The 13,105-nt window shown below is 41.0% G+C and overlaps 1 pseudogene; it reads right to left on the bottom strand.

Moving 5' to 3' along the window:
• Positions 1-6,986: 6,986 nt before the first annotated feature.
• On the bottom strand, positions 6,987-7,443 carry LOC126078893 (single-stranded DNA-binding protein, mitochondrial-like; annotated as a pseudogene).
• Positions 7,444-13,105: the final 5,662 nt, after the last annotated feature.

The following is a 13,105-nucleotide window of genomic DNA, read 5'->3' as shown; positions in this document are numbered from 1 at the left end:
CATTTTTCTCCTGCTCTGCCTGCGACCTTTTATTGTGATCCCTGTGAGAGCTGTAGGTGGTGGTAGCTGGGCACCATCTAGTTCTTCTGGGCTCAGGTTGGTAGAGGCTGTGGTTCATGTGGTCCGTTCATTAGTCCTTTGGACTAATATTTTCCTTGGGTCTTCGGTTTTCTTCAAGGCTGACTTCTTGAACTAATTGTGTTGGAGCTTCTGCTTGTTTTTGTAACCAGTGGGTGAAATCAGTGAGTTTCAGCCCAAATTATTTCTTCAAGGAAGTTCCTGAAAACTGAGCTCTTCTCTCATTTAACTGACCCCTTCTCTCTCTTAACTTTCTTCTTCTTTGTTTTCTTGGGGAGGGCTTTCGTATATGTCCGCCTGTAGTCACTGTAACTACCCATTCTGTTTGGAACACTTTTTCTCAGCCCTTTGTGGCAAACCACCAAAGCCACTTGCCATTGTATCTCTAGAGCCTAGAACAATGCCTAAAGTATCGTAGGCCTTCAGTAAATATTTGCTGAATGAATGTCTATAAACACCACCTATTGGTTCTTATTCATCTTTGAAGTCACTCTCTTCCCTTAAAAATGGGTCAAAAAATCCAGTAAGAAGCTCAACAGAGACACGGAAGATCTAATTACAACAATCAACCAACTTGACCTCATTGACTTATACAGAACTCTCCACCCAACTGCTGCAAAATATACTTTTTTTTCTAGCGCACATGGAACATTCTCTAGAATAGACCACATATTAGGTCATAAAACAAACCTTTGCAGAGTCCAAAACATCGAAATATTACAAAGCATCTTCTCAGACCACAAGGCAATAAAACTAGAGATCAATAACAGAAGAACGAGGGAAAAGAAATCAAATACTTGGAAAATGAACAATACCCTCCTGAAAAAAGACTGGGTTATAGAAGACATCAAGGAGGGAATAAGGAAATTCATAGAAAGCAACGAGAATGAAAATACTTCCTATCAAAACCTCTGGGACACAGCAAAAGCAGTGCTCAGAGGTCAATTTATATCAATAAATGCACACATACAAAAAGAAGAAAGAGCCAAAATCAGAGAACTGTCCCTACAACTTGAACAAATAGAAAGTGAGCAACAAAAGAATCCATCAGGCACCAGAAGAAAACAAATAATAAAAATTAGAGCTGAACTAAATGAATTAGAGAACAGAAAAACAATCGAAAGAATTAACAAAGCCAAAAGCTGGTTCTTTGAAAAAATTAACAAAATTGATAAACCATTGGCTAGACTGACTAAAGAAATACAGGAAAGGAAACAAATAACCCGAATAAGAAATGAGAAGGACCACATCACAACAGAACCAAATGAAATTAAAAGAATCATTTCAGATTATTATGAAAAATTGTACTCTAACAAATTTGAAAACCTAGAAGAAATGGATGAATTCCTTGAAAAACACTACCTACCTAAACTAACACATTCAGAAGCAGAACAACTAAATAGACCCATAACAAAAAAAGAGATTGAAACGGTAATCAAAAAACTCCCAACAAAAAAAAGTCCTGGCCCGGACGGCTTCACTGCAGAGTTCTACCAAATTTTCAGAGAAGAGTTAACACCACTACTACTAAAGGTATTCCAAAGCATAGAAAATGACGGAATACTACCCAACTCATTCTATGAAGCCACCATCTCCCTGATACCAAAACCAGGTAAAGACATTACAAAAAAAGAAAATTATAGACCTATATCCCTCATGAACATTGATGCAAAAATCCTCAACAAAATTCTAGCCAATAGAATCCAACAACACATCAAAAAAATAATTCACCCTGATCAAGTGGGATTTATACCAGGTATGCAAGGCTGGTTTAATATCAGAAAAACCATTAATGTAATCCATCACATAAATAAAACAAAAGACAAAAACCACATGATCTTATCAATTGATGCAGAAAAGGCATTTGACAAAGTCCAACACCCATTTATGATAAAAACTCTTACCAAAATAGGAATTGAAGGAAAATTCCTCAACACAATAAAGGGCATCTATGCAAAGCCAACAGCCAATATCACTCTAAATGGAGAGAACCTGAAAGCATTTCCCTTGAGAACGGGAACCAGACAAGGATGCCCTTTATCACCGCTCTTATTCAACATCGTGTTGGAAGTCTTAGCCAGGGCAATCAGGCTAGACAAAGAAATAAAAGGTATCCGGATTGGCAAGGAAGAAGTAAAGTTATCACTATTTGCAGATGACATGATTATATACACAGAAAACCCTAAGGAATCCTCCAGAAAACTACTGAAACTAATAGAAGAGTTTGGCAGAGTCTCAGGTTATAAAATAAACATACAAAAATCACTTGGATTCCTCTACATCAACAAAAAGAACACCGAAGAGGAAATAACCAAATCAATACCATTCACAGTAGCCCCCAAGAAGATAAGATACTTAGGAATAAATCTTACCAAGGATGTAAAAGACCTATACAAAGAAAACTACAAAGCTCTACTACAAGAAATTCAAAAGGACATACTTAAGTGGAAAAACATACCTTGCTCATGGATAGGAAGACTTAACATAGTAAAAATGTCTATTCTACCAAAAGCCATCTATACATTTAACGCACTTCCGATCCAAATTCCGATGTCATATTTTAAGGGGATAGAGAAACAAATCACCAATTTCATATGGAAGGGAAAGAAGCCCCGGATAAGCAAAGCACTACTGAAAAAGAAGAAGAAAGTGGGAGGCCTCACCTTACCTGACTTCAGAACCTATTATACAGCCACAGTAGTCAAAACAGCCTGGTATTGGTACAACAACAGACACATAGACCAATGGAACAGAATTGAGAACCCAGACATAGATCCATCCACGTATGAGCAGCTGATATTTGACAAAGGACCAGTGTCAATTAACTGGGGAAAAGACAGCCTTTTTAACAAATGGTGCTGGCATAACTGGATATCCATTTGCAAAAAAATGAAACAGGACCCATACCTCACACCATGCACAAAAACTAACTCCAAGTGGATCAAAGACCTAAACATAAAGACTAAAACGATAAAGATCATGGAAGAAAAAATTGGGACAACCCTAGGAGCCCTAATACAAGGTATAAACAGAATACAAAACATTACCAAAAATGATGAAGAGAAACCCGATAACTGGGAGCTCCTAAAAATCAAACACCTATGCTCATCTAAAGACTTCACCAAAAGAGTAAAAAGACCACCTACAGATTGGGAAAGAATTTTCAGCTATGACATCTCCGACCAGCGCCTGATCTCTAAAATCTACATGATTCTGTCAAAACTCAACCACAAAAAGACAAACAACCCAATCAAGAAGTGGGCAAAGGATATGAACACACATTTCTCTAAAGAAGATATTCAGGCAGCCAACAGATACATGAGAAAATGCTCTCGATCATTAGCCATTAGAGAAATGCAAATTAAAACTACGATGAGATTCCATCTCACACCAACAAGGCTGGCATTAATCCAAAAAACACAAAATAATAAATGTTGGAGAGGCTGCGGAGAGATTGGAACTCTCATACACTGCTGGTGGGAATGTAAAATGGTACAACCACTTTGGAAATCTATCTGGCGTTATCTTAAACAGTTAGAAATAGAACTACCATACAACCCAGAAATCCCACTCCTCGGAATATACCCTAGAGATACAAGAGCCTTCATACAAACAGATATATGCACACCCATGTTTATTGCAGCTCTGTTTACAATAGCAAAAAGTTGGAAGCAACCAAGGTGTCCATCAACGGATGAATGGGTAAATAAATTGTGGTATATTCACACAATGGAATACTACGCATCGATAAAGAACAGTGACGAATCTCTGAAACATTTCATAACATGGAGGAACCTGGAAGGCATTATGCTGAGCGAAATGAGTCAGAGGCAAAAGGACAAATATTGTATAAGACCACTATTATAAGATCTTGAGAAATAGTAAACCTGAGAAGAACACATACTTTTGTGGTTACGAGGGGGGGAGGGAGGGAGGGTGGGAGAGGGTTTTTTTATTGATTAATCAGTAGATAAGAACTGCTTTAGGTGAAGGGAAAGACAACACTCAATACATGGAAGGTCAGCTCAATTGGACTGGACCAAAAGCAAAGAAGTTTCCGGGATAAAATGAATGCTTCAAAGCTCAGCGGAGCAAGCGCGGGGGTCTGGGGAACATGGTTTGCGGGGACTTCTAAGTCAATTGGCAAAATAATTCTATTATGAAATCATTCTGCATCCCACTTTGAAATGTGGCGTCTGGGGTCTTAAATGCTAACAAGCAGTCATCTAAGATGCAGCAATTGGTCTCAACCCACCTGGAGCAAAGGAAAATGAAGAACACCAAGCCCACATGACAACTAAGAGCCCAAGAGACAGAAAGGGCCACATGAACCAGAGACCTACATCATCCTGAGACCAGAAGAACTAGTTGGTGCCCGGCCACAATCGATGACTGCCCTGACAGGGAGCTCAGCAGAGGACCCCTGAGGGAGCAGGAGAGCAGTGGGATGCAGACCCCAAATTCTCATAAGAAGACCAAACTTAATGGTCTGACTGAGACTGGAGGAATCCCGGCGGTCATGCTCTCCAGACCTTCTGTTGACACAGGACAGGAACCATCCCTGAAGACAATTCATCAGACATGAAAGGGACTGGTCAGCGGGTGGGAGAGAGACGCTGATGAAGAGTGAGCTAATTATATCAGGTGTACACTTGAGATTGTGTTGGCAACTCTTGTCTGGAGGGGGGATGGGAGGATAGAGAGAGAGGGAAGCCGGCAAAATTGTCAAGAAAGGAGAGACTGAAAGGGCTGACTCAAGACGGGGAGAGTAAGTGGGAGTAGGGAGTGAGATGTATGTAAACTTATATGTGACAGACTGATTGGATTTGTAAACGTTCACTTGAAGCTTAATAAAAGTTATTATAAAAAAAAAAAAAAAAAATGGGTCAAAAAGAAAAATTAAGATGAATTGAGTACTATTGTGTGCCAAGAGTTCTAATTGTACTATTTTAAAAGTTCTTCAGAAAAACTTGTTCAGGTTCCAGAAAAGGAACCTGAAACTCAGAGATGTTAAGAGACTTGGTTCCAGGCCATAGGACTCATAACAGAGTAAATACTTCAACCCAGATTGGTTCTAAATGAATTTTTGACATGAAGCAGCAGGGCCATTTATCTTCCTTTTCTTTGTACTCTACAGCTGCCTTGAGATGTTCAAAAGTTCCAACATGCCTTGAAATTTGCTCTCATGCTATTGAGAGTGGCTTGTTCCCAGACAATAATGTTGTTGTTGTTAGGTGCCGTCAAGTTGGTTCCGACTCATAGTGACCCTGTGCACAACAGAACAAAACACTGCCTGGTCCTGCACCATCCTTACAATCATTGTTATGCTTGAGCTCATTGTTGCAGCCACTGTGTCAACCCACCTTGTTGAGGTCTTTGTCTTTTCTGCTGACCCTGTACTTTGTCAAGCATGATGTCCTTCTCCAGGGACTGACTTCTCCTGACAACATGTACAAAGTATGTAAGATGCAGTCTCGTCATCCTCACTTCTAAGGAGCATTCTGGTTGTACTTCTTCCAAAACAGATTTGTTTGTTCTTTTGGTAGTCCATGGTATATTGATGATTCTTCACCAGCCCCACTATTCAAAGGCGTTCCCAGACAATAGGCCAACTCATTCTGGAGCTTAAAAAGAGAGGAAGAGACATACAGGATACAAGCTAGGACTGACAACCTCTCCTACAGTGCCGTCTTGCCTAGACACCTCTCTTCTCTCCAGGTCTCTGAATTTGGCTCTGCGCTGGCTACTGTGTAGGGGACGCAGATGAATCTTTAGCTAGAGACTCAATACCACAGGCTATTCTAGGGAAAATCTCTGCAAAGTCAGCTATTTGTTGGGAATGAATTGTGAAGAAAAAGTGTAAATAATGGATCATTTTCCAATACTAGCTATTCCCCTCATCTTTGGCAGCTATTACAGATGCTCAGTAAATGTTAATTAAATAACAACTCAGTGAGGCTGATGCAATTGTCAGGGAAAGAACAGCCAGGGAAGATTTTGTGGAAGTCACAGAGTAGCCATCCTGGCATGGCATATGAAACACTTCAGAGGCCCTGTAGGCTATCTTTCTCCGGAAAGGATTTGTTTTCTCTTCTCCCAGGCAATTATAAGGGGGTAAATGAGATCACTTTAATCCAGTCAGGGGTTGGACTGATTTAAAGCTGCATTTCCTTTTTGTAAACTTGGGTCTGTTTCTAATTGCCATTATTCCTAGGATACAGGTCTTGAAACAGCAAATGAAAGCCTGAGGTATTTCCCAGGTTCCATTTTGCTGGATAGGCCCTGAATTCCAATTTGTTCTCCTCAGCATGGTGGTATGGCTGAAAGCTCTGCTTAGGTTCCCAGCCTCTTATGGGGTACTTTTGGTTTGGCTTATCAGCATAACTCTATACTCTTTATGTATAGACAAATGCTTTGAGAAGAACAGTATCTCATAGCAACAAGCTCACTTCTTTGAGATCCCTTCTCTCTTGATCCCTCTATTCCTGGCTCCTTGGTAGCCCTGAACTTCACTTTCTGCCAAAAGCTCTGCTTAGCTACTGCTTTCTGTTCAGCTTCCTGCTTGGCTTGTCAGACTTATCCTAAAATAATTATGGGCTAGCAAATTCCTTGAGGGGGAAACACAGCATAAAATGTCAGGCTCACCTCAGTGAATTTTCCCTTCCCTCAGAGCTCTTGGTCCCTCATGTCCTGGCTTCTTGGGAAACGCCTGAATACCTTCAACCACTTTTTTTTTTTATTGTGGTAAACACACATGCAACAAAACATTTGCCTTTCCAACATTTTTTTACACATAAAATTCAGGGGCATCAATCATATTCATCTTATTCAAAAAATTTTTCTATAAAGCGGTATTTTAATTTTTGTCCTTAGGAACTATAAAGACCATACATAATTTGGAAATGAGACTACCAAACATTGACCAAAGAAGACGCGTCCACTCTAGCCTTCTCTTTTGTCTGGTCACTTAGAAATAAAATGTTATCAGCTATGATCACCATTGCCTGTCATCTCATATTATTTTTATCTATGTATTCACCGTAGTCTACTTTCCCTTCCCCATAAATGCGAGACCTTTTTTTCCCATACCGACGGGAATACTGACATTCTGTGCCATGTTGTCTTTTGACGGGTGTCACCCCTTTGTTATACTTCACTTTACCCTAATCAACACAACTCATTGTCCCTAGAGAAAATATAGTGACTGGATTTTTCCCTTCCACCTGTCTCATGACAGGGTGCTGACTCACTCGCCCATGTAAAATGCACAGGATTCAGAGATCTTTTGAGAACCAAACTGCTAGCTATTTCGAACTCATGTCTTACACACTGGTGAAGCACCTATAACACAGGTCTTGGAAACATGGCTTCTATTTTCTTTTCTTACACTCTAATTTTAATCTTTTCCTGAGGCTCCAGCCCCAACAGTCCCCTGTCCAACCATTTTGTAAATCCAGCTTCTCTGTTGCTGTTTGTCAGTGGGAGGTTTGACGTATTGCAAATTAGTCAGAGGCAGCCGACATAGCTGAGAGTCAAGTCAGTTTCCTGCTTTTTATTTTTATTTTTTTAAATTCCACTTAAACAGAAATTCTGGGTGAGTTTCAAGATGATAAAAATTTACCTGAATCATTATATAATGAAGGTTCATCATAAACAAATTCAACCATATGCACTTCAACCATAACCCACATATGGGTTAGAGAGAACGACCATTTAAGTGTTGTGAGCAATTCTGCTAACCATCTACTTGCTAAAGGTGTGCTCCAAGCTGAATGTGAGATGGGAGGCATGCACCTGTGTTTTTCTCAGTCAGCTTCAGTGTGAGCTGGCTGCCATACTGAGGATGATTCCAGAATTAAGAAGAGAGAGTACAATGTTTGTACAACCTGGCCCCTGAAAGCCAACTGCCTTATCTTGTGTTCAGCTGAAGAAATGGTGGTATAGTTTGCAACTGTGTGTTCGACTTAACTGAAAAATGGCATTTCAGCCTCCAAAATGATACCTTCAGGAGAGACTTTCATAATTCTATTATGAATTCTATGCAATTTTCACCTTGCACACTAACTTTCAAGGTCTATCTCTGTGTTAAATGTAACTCTACCCATGGGGTGCTCACTATTCTGCTCTAATTACCTCACAGCCCCAGTGCTGAGGAAAAGAACCTTTATGGGAGAAGAGTCATCATGCCCTTCTGAGGAGCTGTGAAGTGAGAGCCACCCTCAGGAATAAAAGGAGAGGACAAAAATTCAGAGACACTTTCCGTGCCCATGCCAATATGGAGTCAAAGACTGAAAAAAAGCAACTGTGACTCTTAATATGTTGGAAAGATACCTTAATCTTTTTTAATTCATCACATTTATCTTTTCTATAGCCTCTGCCCATTTTCATTGGGTGAGTAAAATCTAAAGGGCTGCTCTGCAGAAAAGGAGAACCTCAAGTGTTGGGTAGCAGCCACTCTGAAGAGCATCAGACAGCAAACTGGGTGTATGGGACCTGTGAGAAGGAGGGAAGGGGAGGGAAGTTCCACAGCAGGCTTGGGATGCCACATTTTCACTTAGTGAAAATGCATCAAGTTGTACCTTAAGATGTGTGTGTTTAGATATATAGATATATTTTTTGCATGTATGCCATCAAGTTGATTCTGACTCATAACGATCCTATGTAACAGAGTGGAACTGCCCCACAGTGTTCCCTAGGCTGTAATCTTTACAGGAGCAGATTGCCAGGTCTTTTCTCCCATGGAGCTGCTGGGTGGGTTAGAACTGCTGACCTTTCGGTTAGCAGCCAAATGCTTAACTATTGTGCCACCAGGGCTCCTTACATAGATATGGGCATATAGATATATTACAATTCTATTAAAATTTACTTAAAAATTAAATCTGATGAGCTGTTTAAGATGGGAATGAGACTCTTATGTGGCATTCAAGAAGAGAAATTGCTTTTCTGATGAGAGGAAGGCAGGAGAATGAGGAAGGCAGGGAGGGAGGGCTACAATGGGATGGGGCACAGGGGCCAGCAAGGTAGGGAGAGGCTGGGACTAAGAAAGGGGACAGACCTGAGCCATTCCATGCTGGGGAGGGCTGAGAAGGTTTTAAGAATCTCTGTTTTGTCATGTTCCCTTTAAAGCCCTTCTCTTACTTATCGGACTGCAGAGGCTTTATGGGAGCAGAGTTTAGTGGAACTAGAGGGAAGGGCTGGGTTTCTTGGCTGCAGTCACATCAGGAGACAGCATTTGCATAAGCAGGAGATTGGAGGGAGGAGGGACAATGGATTCACAGAAAAATCAGGAAGCTTTCCCATTTCCCCCCGGCTACAAACTTGGAGATGTTACAGAATTTCCAGAAAATTCAGTAAAAGCGCATGTCATTGCATCCATGAACTACTTCCTCTCCTCTCATGAGACCAGGACTGGAACGTGCCTGGCTACCATGACTGCATGTTCTGATCATAGACACAGTAGATGGATCCTGATCAAAAGGGGAAAAAAATGTGGAACAGAACTGCAGATTTCTATGGATTCCAGACTTACTGGACTCATTGAGACTGGAGGAACCCGTGAATCTATTTCCCTGAGGTACTCTTTAAACCTTTAACCCAGGGGCAGATTATCCAATAAGCAAGGTAAGCGTGGGCTTACTTGTGCTTACTTACTAATCTGTGGTGCACAATTTCACATGGATTTCATCATACCACATTAAAGTGAAATTGTGAGTAAGCACAAGTAAAACCGTGCTTACCTTGCTTACTGGATAATTTGCCCCTGTTTTAACCAAAACTATTCCTGAAGTCATCTTTAAAAACTAAACAACAATTTAGCTCAATTAGTAAAAAAAAAAAAAATTTTTTTTTTTTTTTTTAGTAAAGAACGTGTGCCTTGAGTATATGTATAAGACCAAATTGACAACAGCCACTATAAAGCATAGATGAGAAGACCAGGGGAGCAGGGAGTCTTAACATAATGGCAGTGAAATAATTTGAGTAGAAATAGTGAGATTATTAACACAAAGTGAAGGATGTAACCAATGTCACTGAACTGTACATGTAGAAACTGTTAAATGGGTACATGTTTTGCTGTGTATTTTCACCAAAACATAAAATAAATATTTTTAAAAAGCCCATGCCAAAGTTTTATTACAATCTTGCTGCAAGTGAAAAGACCTCTAGGAGGCCAATTCAAATATTCTTTTTTGGTAGGATATTTTGTAGAAAAAGGAAATGGTTAGGTCATTGTTAGACCAAGACGCAAAAAGAAAAGATTGGTTAAACCCCACTGGACAACTGACTGACAGTCTGCAGGTGGATGGGTGAGTGAGGGACTAGTTTCCCAGCACAAATCTTAATCTTCTTAAAGTTTATTAAAAAAAAAAACAACAACGGATCAATTAAGCATTTTATCAGAAATGGTCTTTTTTTTTTTTCCCCAGGAGTAGACTTTGAATTACATCACCCCAAAAAGTTCTATCCTAGACCAGATTTAAGACATATGTATATGTTTTTGTTTTTTTTACAGGGGTTCCCAGCTATTTGGCCAGCTACCTGAGGGCTAGTGGGTACCCAGCTGACATCTGAGTTGTATTCTAAGGATGCTGTGCCCCAGTGGCACCCATTTCACAGACCCTTCTTCACCAGCTCTGCCCTATGATCCTGTACACTTATATCCTCCATAGGAGCAGCTGCCGTCCAGCTTGTCCTCACACTCCAAGAGATGGGAATTATCCCGCTCTTACAAAATACAGAATCCTTTTCAAGGCCCTCGAGGCCCTGTGTGGTCTTTGCCTTCCCCTCTAATCTTATGTGAGTCCATCTTCTCTTGGTTCACTGTCCTGAATCCACATTAGCCTCCCTTCTGTTCTTCCAACCTGTTGAGCCTTTTTCTGTTTGGGGCTTTGTACTTGCTATTCCCTCTGCCTGGAGCATTCTTCAGCAGAGCTGGCCATTTGTCATTCAGGGCTCATTTCCAATGTCACTTCCTCAGAGAAGTTTTGCCCACACTTATTAGCTTCCTTGGAAACCCTGGTGGTATAGTGGTTAAATGCTACGGCTGCTAACTAAAAGGTGAGCAGTTCAAATCCACCAGGCGCTCCTTGGAAACCCTATGGAGCGGTTCTACTCTGTCCTGCAGGGTTGCTATGAATCGGAACTGACTTGACAGCAATAGGCTTGGGCATTAGCTTCCTAAGGAGCCCTGGCGGTGCAACAATTAAGTATTTGGCTGTTAACCGAAAGGTTGGCAGTTTGAGCCTACCCAGCAGTTCCCTGGAAGAAAAGACCTGGCAATCTGCTCTTGTAAAGGTTAAAAAACCAAAAAAAAACCTATTGTTGTCAAGCTGATTCAGACTCACAATGAGCCTATAGGGTTTCCAAGGAACGCGGGGTGGATTTGAACTGCCGACCTTTTTGGTGAGCAGCCATAGCCCTTAACCACTATACCACCAGGGTTTCTAGACTAGAAAACCCTACAAGGCAGTTCTACTCTGTCACATGGGGTCACTATGAGCTGAAAATCTACTTAACAGCATCCAACAACACCAACATTAGTTTCTTAGGGTTGCCATAACAAAGTACCACCTACTGGTTGGCTTAAAATATCAGAAATTCATTCTCTCATAGTTCTGGAGGCTGGAAATACAAAATCAAGGTATTGGCAGGGCCATGCTCCCGCTGACTCAACTAGGGGAAAATCCTTCCTTGTCTCTTCCAGCTTCTAGTAACCCAGGTTTTGCTTGGCTTATAGTGGCATAACTCCAATCTCTACCTCTGCCTTCACATGGCCGTCTTTCCTCTGTGCCTGCAGCTATGTCTCGTCTCCTTGTCTGATAAGAACACCCAGATTGGATTAAGGTTCCGCCCTACTCCAGTATGACCTCACATTAACTGATTACATCCACAAAGACCCTATTTCTAAATCAGGTCACATTCTGAGGTTTTGGGAAGGAACATTTTGGGAGGATGACACACTAAGTAACCCAGTACACTGCCTAAAACAGCTTTTCCTACCCAAATTACCTTCCATTCATATTTTATCTTGTTTACTTCCTTCACAGCACTTAGCATCACCTGCCTTCATCTTGTCACTAATGCGCATCCTTTTCTCTTGTCTCCTTTCCCTACTAGATTGTTAGATGCATACGAGCAAGAAACTTCTCTGTATTGTTAACTACAGTATCCAAGTATATCCAATACACAGTATCCAAATGCTCAGATGCTGTACTGAATATTGGATGTAGAATAATTATACGTTGGAGAATGTTGAATAAATGTATGCGGTAACTGGGGACTCAGAGTAGTTGATCATTTGCATAAAACCTCATAGCTTTACGTAGGGGGATGAGAAAATTAGCTTGACTTACTCCAAAGCCCCTACTGGTCTCACTGTTCCCCTTTACCTTGTTTGCCTCTTAATCCTAGGGGTCCCCAACCCATTTTCATGGTTAGGTATCCTCAGTCTATGGCCTGATAACATAAGAGCTGATTCTCTGGGGATTTCCCTTGACCCAGAGGCCACAAATCCCTTCTGATGCTGTGGGCAATCCTTTGACACTCAGTTTTCTCTGATCTGGTTGCTCTCCTTCCAAAGCACAAGATGCTCACTGGGCAGCCCCAAAGCATCTCCTCTTCCCCACCTTAGAAATCTTCCATTCCACAATCATGCAAAAGTCATTCAAAACTTATCAGAGGCCAGGCCTGTTAAGTTGTTGTTTCTGTTAGGTACCATCGAGTCTGTTCTAACTCATATTGACCCTGTGTACAACAGGACGAAACACTGCCCAGGCCAGCTCCATCCTCACAATTATTGTTATGCTTGAGCCCATTTTTGCAGCCACCGTGTCAACCCACCACACTGAGGGTCTTCCTATTTTTTGCTGGTCGTCTATTTTGTCAAGTATGATGTCCTTCTCCAGGGACTGGTCCCTCTTGATAACAGGTCCAAAGTATGTGAGACAAAGTCTTGCTTCTAAGGAGCATTCTGGTTGTACTTTTTCAAGACAGATTTGTTCATTCTTCTGGCAGTCTGTGGTATATTCAA

Source organism: Elephas maximus, chromosome 7, assembly GCF_024166365.1.
Source record: "Elephas maximus indicus isolate mEleMax1 chromosome 7, mEleMax1 primary haplotype, whole genome shotgun sequence".
In the NCBI taxonomy this organism is placed as follows: domain Eukaryota; kingdom Metazoa; phylum Chordata; class Mammalia; order Proboscidea; family Elephantidae; genus Elephas; species Elephas maximus.
This window is presented reverse-complemented; position numbering and strand designations above follow the sequence as displayed.